This window comes from Melozone crissalis, unplaced genomic scaffold (genome assembly GCF_028551555.1).
Source record: "Melozone crissalis strain CALT ecotype California unplaced genomic scaffold, PUWL_Pcris_2 ptg000027l_1, whole genome shotgun sequence".
Taxonomy (NCBI): Eukaryota; Metazoa; Chordata; class Aves; order Passeriformes; family Passerellidae; genus Melozone; species Melozone crissalis.
The window spans coordinates 54190675-54197920 of NW_026535805.1; the positions used below are offsets into that span (position 1 = coordinate 54190675).

General features: G+C 45.0%; 1 protein-coding gene across 3 annotated transcripts in view; it reads right to left on the reverse strand.

Annotated features, from left to right (window-relative positions):
• Window positions 1-1128, reverse strand: part of KLHL29 (kelch like family member 29) — a 387532-nt gene extending 386404 nt beyond the window's left edge. For 2 of the 3 annotated variants that reach the window (XM_054279557.1, XM_054279555.1), the window contains exon 1: window positions 1025-1128. The gene's annotated coding sequence lies outside the window, so the exon portion shown is untranslated. Of the gene's footprint in view, window positions 1-14; window positions 77-1024 lie in introns of those variants that run through there. The other variant, XM_054279556.1, reaches the window with a different exon arrangement.
• Between the last annotated feature and the right edge of the window lie 6118 nt (window positions 1129-7246).

Below are 7246 nucleotides of genomic sequence, written 5' to 3' on the forward strand. Positions count from 1 at the left end.
CGGGGATCACAGACCTGCATCCTCACACGACAAGGACAGCTCGCCACGTCCACTCAATGTCAAAACAGAAAGTAGCTTTTCCCTCTCAGCCTAAGCCAGCCCTTCGGAAAACCGGCACCCAAGGGATGCACCTCTGTGCTCCGAACGGCACCAGGCAGCACTCGGGTGCGGAGATAAGTTACAGGAAAACAACTCTCAGAAAAAGAAAAAAAAAAAAAAAAAAAAAAAAAAAAAAGAAAAAGAAAAGACAAGAGAAGGAAAAAAAAAAATAAAAAAGCAAGCATCAATGGAAAAGCACAGCAGCAGCCAAACAAACCTCCAAACCTCACACCGGCGAGGACATGTCATCGGCATGGGAATCGTACGAAATGCTTTAATATGTATATACACACAAATATATATATATATATATATATTTTGGAAACATTGTGCTGAATAGTTCCTCGTATGCATCACGCGTGGGGATGTGGAAAAGCAGGAAGGGGGATCGGGAAGGCATGCCGGGCGCAGGGAGAGGACGGGGCTGGCCGAGGCGTTTGGGAAGCAGGCAGGGAGGGAAGCAGGCTGCCTGCGGGGTGCGCGCCGATCCGCGCCAGGCACTTCCGCGGCGGCTCCGGGAGCGGGCCCGGGGATGGGATAGAGGCTCCACCGGGACAGCCGCCCCCGGAGGGACGGGGGTCTGCGGGGACACCGCAGCCCCCGGGACCGGGGAGGGTGGGGGGGAGGAATTGCGCGGCCGCCGCCGCTCCCCGAGCGAGCGCCTGAAGTTGTGGGTGCGCGGCGGGGGCGGAAACCCCCACGCCAAGATGAAAAAACCCCGGAAGAAACCCCAAACCACCACAGCAACATTCTGAGGGCCCGCTGGCCCCTGCACGGCACCCCCCAGGCAGCGGGAGGCACGCAGGAAGTTTTTAATGCGGGCAGCGAGCGCAGGCGCAGGGCAGCCCCAGCCCCGCGATGCCCGGCGCGGCGGGCGGGCGGCGGCGGGGGCTCGGCGGGCGCAGGGCACCGCCGCGCCGCTTACCTCCCTCCGCGGGGGCGCAGGCGGCCGCGTCCTCAGGCGGCGGGAGGATGCGCGGCGGCGGGAGGCGGCAGCGGCGGTTTGTGCATCGCAGCCTCCGCCGCTAACGCAGAGCCCCGCGCGGCTGCGGGCGCCGGGAGCCGCGCTGGAGGCCGGGCAGGGAGGCGCGGCGCGGCGGCGGAGGCTGCTGCGGAGCCGCGACCATGCTCCCGTCTGGCCGCCTTCCCCTCACCTACTGCCCGCTTTAGCCAGGGAGGGAGGTGGCCTGGGCGCCGGGGCGAGGGGCGGGCCGGGCCAATCACCGCGGCGGCGGGAGGCGGTGGAGCCCGGCCCGGCCCGCCCCGTCCGCCGCGCCGCCCCCGCGGGAGGGAGGGAGGCAGGGAGGGAGGGAGGACGGAGCGAGACCCGGCCCCGCCGCCGCCCCGTGGGGCCGCCCCGCCGCGCTCCCGCCGCGTTCCCCGGGCCGAGCGCAGGTGCGGGAGGCGCCGGGGCCTCGAGCGCTGCCCTCGGCCCGCGGCGGGGACGTGTGAGGGGACAGCGCGATCCAAAGGTCACCGCGCTGCCGCTGCCTGCGGGAAAGTAGCGATACTTGGAAAGAAATATTGCCCCCCTTTATGAAATCACCGCTCCCCCAGGTCTTGGTCCCGGGCCTCTCCAAGTCCACAGGAATGTTGGAATACGTTGATAGCATTCTTACCCAACAACGCGCTTTTTTTTTGGTTTTTAATATCCATCGCGTATGGAGTCACTAGAGATTTTCTGCGTGGAAATCTGCATCTGTCTCTCTCTTCTGTATAATCTTGTATCTGCGTGTGCTGCTTTGTAGGGATCTCTCTGATGTGCACACAAGCTGCATATGCTGTAGTTTTAAACATAGAACACTTTGTCTTTTATATTTCCTGTAAGCATAAAAATAAGCTTAATCAAATTCTTTTCTCCTTACTTTGCTGGTTAAAAAAATGCATTTATGCTCTAACGTGTTAGAAGTAAGGCAGTTGTGCCAAATGCCAGCAAAGGGAAGGGAGGGAAGCACACAACGCAGAGAAATGGGCAAATCTATGTTTTTATTGGAAAAGGGACACATGCTGCCCAATGCCTGGAGGAAGCACAGTGCAGCACTAACAGAGCAATTTCACTTTCTCTCTTCCCAACCTCGTAAACAAATGAAAATTATTGCAGTGGACTAAAACAGTTCTAAACCCTACCGTCATCATTAATATTAGAATGCTTTTAGCTGAATATGGCCTCATGCTGGAACAGGCAGGCTTCATACATTTTTGTCTTTCACATATCGTGGACTAACATTGAAACCTCCAGTCCTGTACATCACAGTGGAGTGTGAGGGTCAGAAGTTCAGAACAGTTTAAAGCTGAATTATTTAGCACGTGCACACACGACACACTCTTCTGATTTCCACACTGTTATTTCCCCCCCCTCGATTTTCTCCCTTTCGAACAGGAGAGCCCTGCCCAGTGCTATTTGCCCTGGTGGAGCATTATTTGCCCAGCATGTATGGTTGGCCCAGGATCTGACGAAGCCGATGAGAAGAAGTCTCAATGGGACTGTTGACCTAACAAGTAGCATGTCAGTCTCCTGGTGGCATTTGAATGTTCTCGCAGCGAATGCTTCGAGACAGGAGAGAGCATAAAGCAGAGATTCTTTGGAATCCTTAATTAGACACAGTGATTTTGGAGTACTGGCTTCTGCTGCTATCCTCCAGTGCCTAGTACTTTGTTTTGTGACCTTGAGGTTAAGGATACCAACCAGCCCTGTTTATTTTTAATAAAATCTTACAGTTATATGAGACAGTTCTAGGTTTTATTTATTTTTAGCATAAGTGCTTCCATCTTATCTGCCTCACAGGTTTATAGTAAGGATTTAGCTAATATTTAGACAGCACTTTTAAGCTATGAAGCTCTATACGTCTATTACACTGACCATTTTCTGCATTTTCAGTTTAGACAGGTACTTCCATACTCTCACTTCTGGAAGATGGAGTTCAAATCTTGACTTTAGTTTTCCCATCAAATTTTGTCAAATACCTGATTTACAAATGCTGACATTAGGTCAGATTCTGCATTCAGTTACAGGTAATGAATTTCAGAGAATTTCTTGATCCTCAGTGACTTTGCTCTAAATCTAAATCAGTTCGACTCAGAATTAGCATCACAATTTCATATTCATGAAGAATAAGCATTTGATTACATTGAATATACCATTATACTTTAATTTTCTTGCTCCAATTTTATTTTAGTGACTTCAGTAATTTAAGAAGAAACTGCTTCATTTTTTCTTTAAATTCCTTTTTTTCTCTGCTCTGATTCTGAGACAAAAGCTGGCAGATTTTGTAGAGAAGGTCAGGGGGCTGAAAAGTTTGGGGGCATCCTGCTCCTGACGAAGTGAAGAAACAGTCTGCAGTTTTTTAAAAATTAAGATGGATCTGGAGAAATTCCCCATGCTTGGCATGCTATTCCTGGCACTGGAAAAGACCCACTGCCGCTCCCATCCTTTCTCAGCACTCGGGAAATCCTGTCCCTACTCTTACGGAGTTTGAGTTTTAAGGGATGCAAACCTCTGTCCACAAAATAACACTGAAAATAAGAATTCTTCCAATGCTAATGAAACAAAATACCTTTTTCCAGAAACACAGATATTCTTGGGTGAGGGGTTTATTTGGATGGGGCTGTGGGTTTTTTTAATAGAATCTGTTAAAGGGTTGTGCTTGACAGGTTGAGGATTATTTGAAAGAATCCCAATTTTGGATTAGGTAGCTGATAGCCTGCAAGACTTTGGTGGCTGGTAAAGCTTGCTCCTCTGAAAGAAGAGATTTCCTCTTTTAGCAATAGATCATTATGTTACCAGGCGTGTATTAGAATGAGAATAATACAACTTCCCCTGTCTTTGCTGATCATATCAAAACTAATGGCATCTTGAATTGTCAGAGCATCAAGTCCATCTTCTGATAAAATATTGGAAGACACACAGATCTATTAATCTTATTGGAGATTTCATTTTAGTCTGAAAAGTATTTGATGGCAATGCTATTAGATTAGCTGTAGGCATGTATCACAGGGACCAGCACAGTAGTTGAGTACTAGGATTTTGCAAAGGGGTTCCTACAAATATTTCCTACTTTGTGGTAAAACTTATCCCCTAGGTTTGAACATGCTTAAGGGAGTGAAATTATTATTTATTTTAAGGGGCTCAAAACATAATTCTTTAGAGTGCTACTAAATTATTTTTTTATGCAGGTTAAGCCATTTCAAAGGTAATGAAATTTCATCTCCGAAAGCATTGCCTGAGATTTTTTTAAGGCATAATCAAAGAGGAGTATCTGCTACCCAGACCTTAACTGGAAGGTTTCACTTCTGCTTTCAGCTAATGAAGATCCCCTTAATTACAGGTTTACAACATAGATTCTAATGTCAATGCATCAATTTTCTGCTGTCTGAAAATGCTAATAGATCTGGTAGAATATCTAGAAACGGTACGGTAGTAGATATTTTGTATATTCACAGGGTTTAGGGGTTCTGGTAAAGTCAGTGGAGATTTGAAAAATATCTTAGGGGTTTTTTCAATCATCTGTTTTTATTTATTTGAAGTGTAAAGACTCTTTGCTTCTGCTTTAGCATTCATATATACATATCTGTTACAATTATCCTTAGCATTTAACAGAAAGATAATGCCCAAAGGAAGCAGGAAACGACATTTAAAGTAATTTTTATCTGTGCAGCTTGAGTTAATTGCCAAAATATGAATTTAAGATGGATTAAAACTACTAACCTGTGGAATTTATTGAAAAACAGAGTTGACTTCAGTGGGCATACCATGTTAAATGAAATACCTCCTTCTCTGAGCCAATCCTTTATCTTTGGCTGAGCAACTAAAGCTGCTCTCAGGGGTGGAAGGCAGAGGTGGCAGGTACAATGTCCTGTCACCACAAGCTGCTTAGAAAAGAATTCTGTCCTTCATACATCCCAAACCATGCCCACGTCCATGTCATTTACAGGGTAGTCATCAAAGCAGGCAACTATTGTGAAAAGAATCAACCTTCAGACAGGAAGAGGAGTGTCCAATCATCACTGTTTGGTTGATAACCTATTGAGGGAAATTACTGTACCAAGAGATGAGGAAGATATGTGACATCCCCCTAAGAGCTGACTGTGTTCCTGTATTTTTTTTTTTTTTTGCAAGGGGATTATATTCTAACTCCTCTACTTTACATATCCCTGATTTCCCCGGGCATTTAGCTCTTTAACCTGACCACAAACTGTTTGCAGACACACTCTGCCTGTCTCTGCAGGCAGAGGTTATGAAGTCATTTGCTTGGAATTGGTGAAATAAAGATTTGTGTGATTTTAGGTGTATGAGCCAAACGTCCTTGTCCCTGACTTGTCAAGGGAATGAGAAGAGTCTGATCCTCTAAGAGCAAGCAGTATATTGAGTTGATTTCTCTTAGCCATGACAGAACCATTTGCTAAAACTTCCCCCAGAAGACAGAAGTGGGTTCTGCTGGAGTTGTGATTGTGATTTCTGATGGGCAGTAATAAAAAAGTAAGATCTATTTCACTATACTGGCAGAGTCTAGAGCACTGTCTTGAATTATTTGAAAATCTCTAATCATTAGGGATAGCAGAGAAGTCAGGTTTTTGTTGGACTTCTTGAAAGTTTATGAAGGTTCTGTTTAAAAACTTTATTTCCAGTCACCTCTAGTCCCACTCAGTCACATGGAAAGGCATTTTCATTGCCATTGAAGTCACTGCATCAGCTGCTTGAGTTTTATCAGAGTAACTCCACTACACTGGTTTATGAGGGAGGATGTGGGAGGAATTGGACTTTCAAGGTGATTTTAGAGGGAGTTGTGTTGTTTGATTTGTTTGTCTAAAACAGTAACAATATGTTTCCACCTATTCCTCATAATTATACAGGGAGAACTAAAATATGTGCCATTTTGAACTGAATGTCTGTATTAAATTGGTTTGACTTCTATTTTTCTGCCATCTGTGGCATAACTAGAACAGAGAGTGAGAACAAAAAAATATAAATGACTCAGTCACATTTCCTTTAGGAGAGGCATCATGCCCCCCATTCTTGTCAATTCCAGCTCAGAATATTCTGTGATTCTGGTAATTTTAATTGTAAATAATTCATTGCAGCTTTGAGTGAAGCAGTGGTATGACACTCTGGGCACAAAGAAGAGATGTTGTTGTTCTATCATTTAATAGAAGGACCAAAATATATGCTATAATATTTTGGTTCAGCATATACACATAATTTTTCTGTATATTTAGATGGCCTCCCAAACAATCTCACCAAAATGCTGAGATGTAATTCAGCTTAATTAAATACTGATTTTTTCCCTGCAAATGTTAAGTACCTCATAAACCTGACTGTGGAAAGAACCAGAAGCAGGTTCACAGAGAGGAAAATGAGACAAGTAGGTGCTGCTGAAGCCTCTCAGAAGACTTAGTGGCCACCTGCATTAGTTGCCACTGATAATATAGAGAATCATATCCAGGCTCTGGAGTGAGATGGAAACCGTATTACTCTCCACAGCCTTTGTTTTCCCTCTATGCAGAATGACCAGAGAAGGTCCCTTCAGATACATAGAAAATTGATAGGGGAAGATTGAGGATATGTTGGGCTTTCCTGGGGATTGAACTGAGGTACAGCCAGGCATGCCAGCATACCTTGGAACCTGGAGGCACTAAAGGTCTCACATACCTGTAGACACCTATTTTAGAAGGCCTGATTTACCCCAAAGTTTACATATGAGTTAGGTGTTTGAGGCAAACAGATTGTCCCTTCAGTACCTTACAGAAATTAGGTGAGTTCATCCCCACCCTGGAAGGGGGTAGCATCAGTGCTCTGATTATAAAAAGAAATTTTCCTTCTTTAATGTCTTGTAAAAGTCAGTTTAAAATTACAATGATGCTTCTGGTTTTTATTTGGTTAATGCTTTTCACAGATTCTGAACATTATATAAAACTCTTTTTTAATGGATTCCTTTAGGAATCAAGTTTTGAGCAAAGGCCAAGTGTTTCTATCACTTATCAAAGAAATTATACAGAATCGCGTTTACACATAGCACAGGTTAATGGTGAACAAATGGAAGAATAAGTAATAAAGGGACAAATTATTATTGCTGAGTGACCTGAAGTGCTTAATCATAGAATCATAAAATGGTTTGTATTGGAAGAGGCCTTAAAGATGATCTAGTTCCTG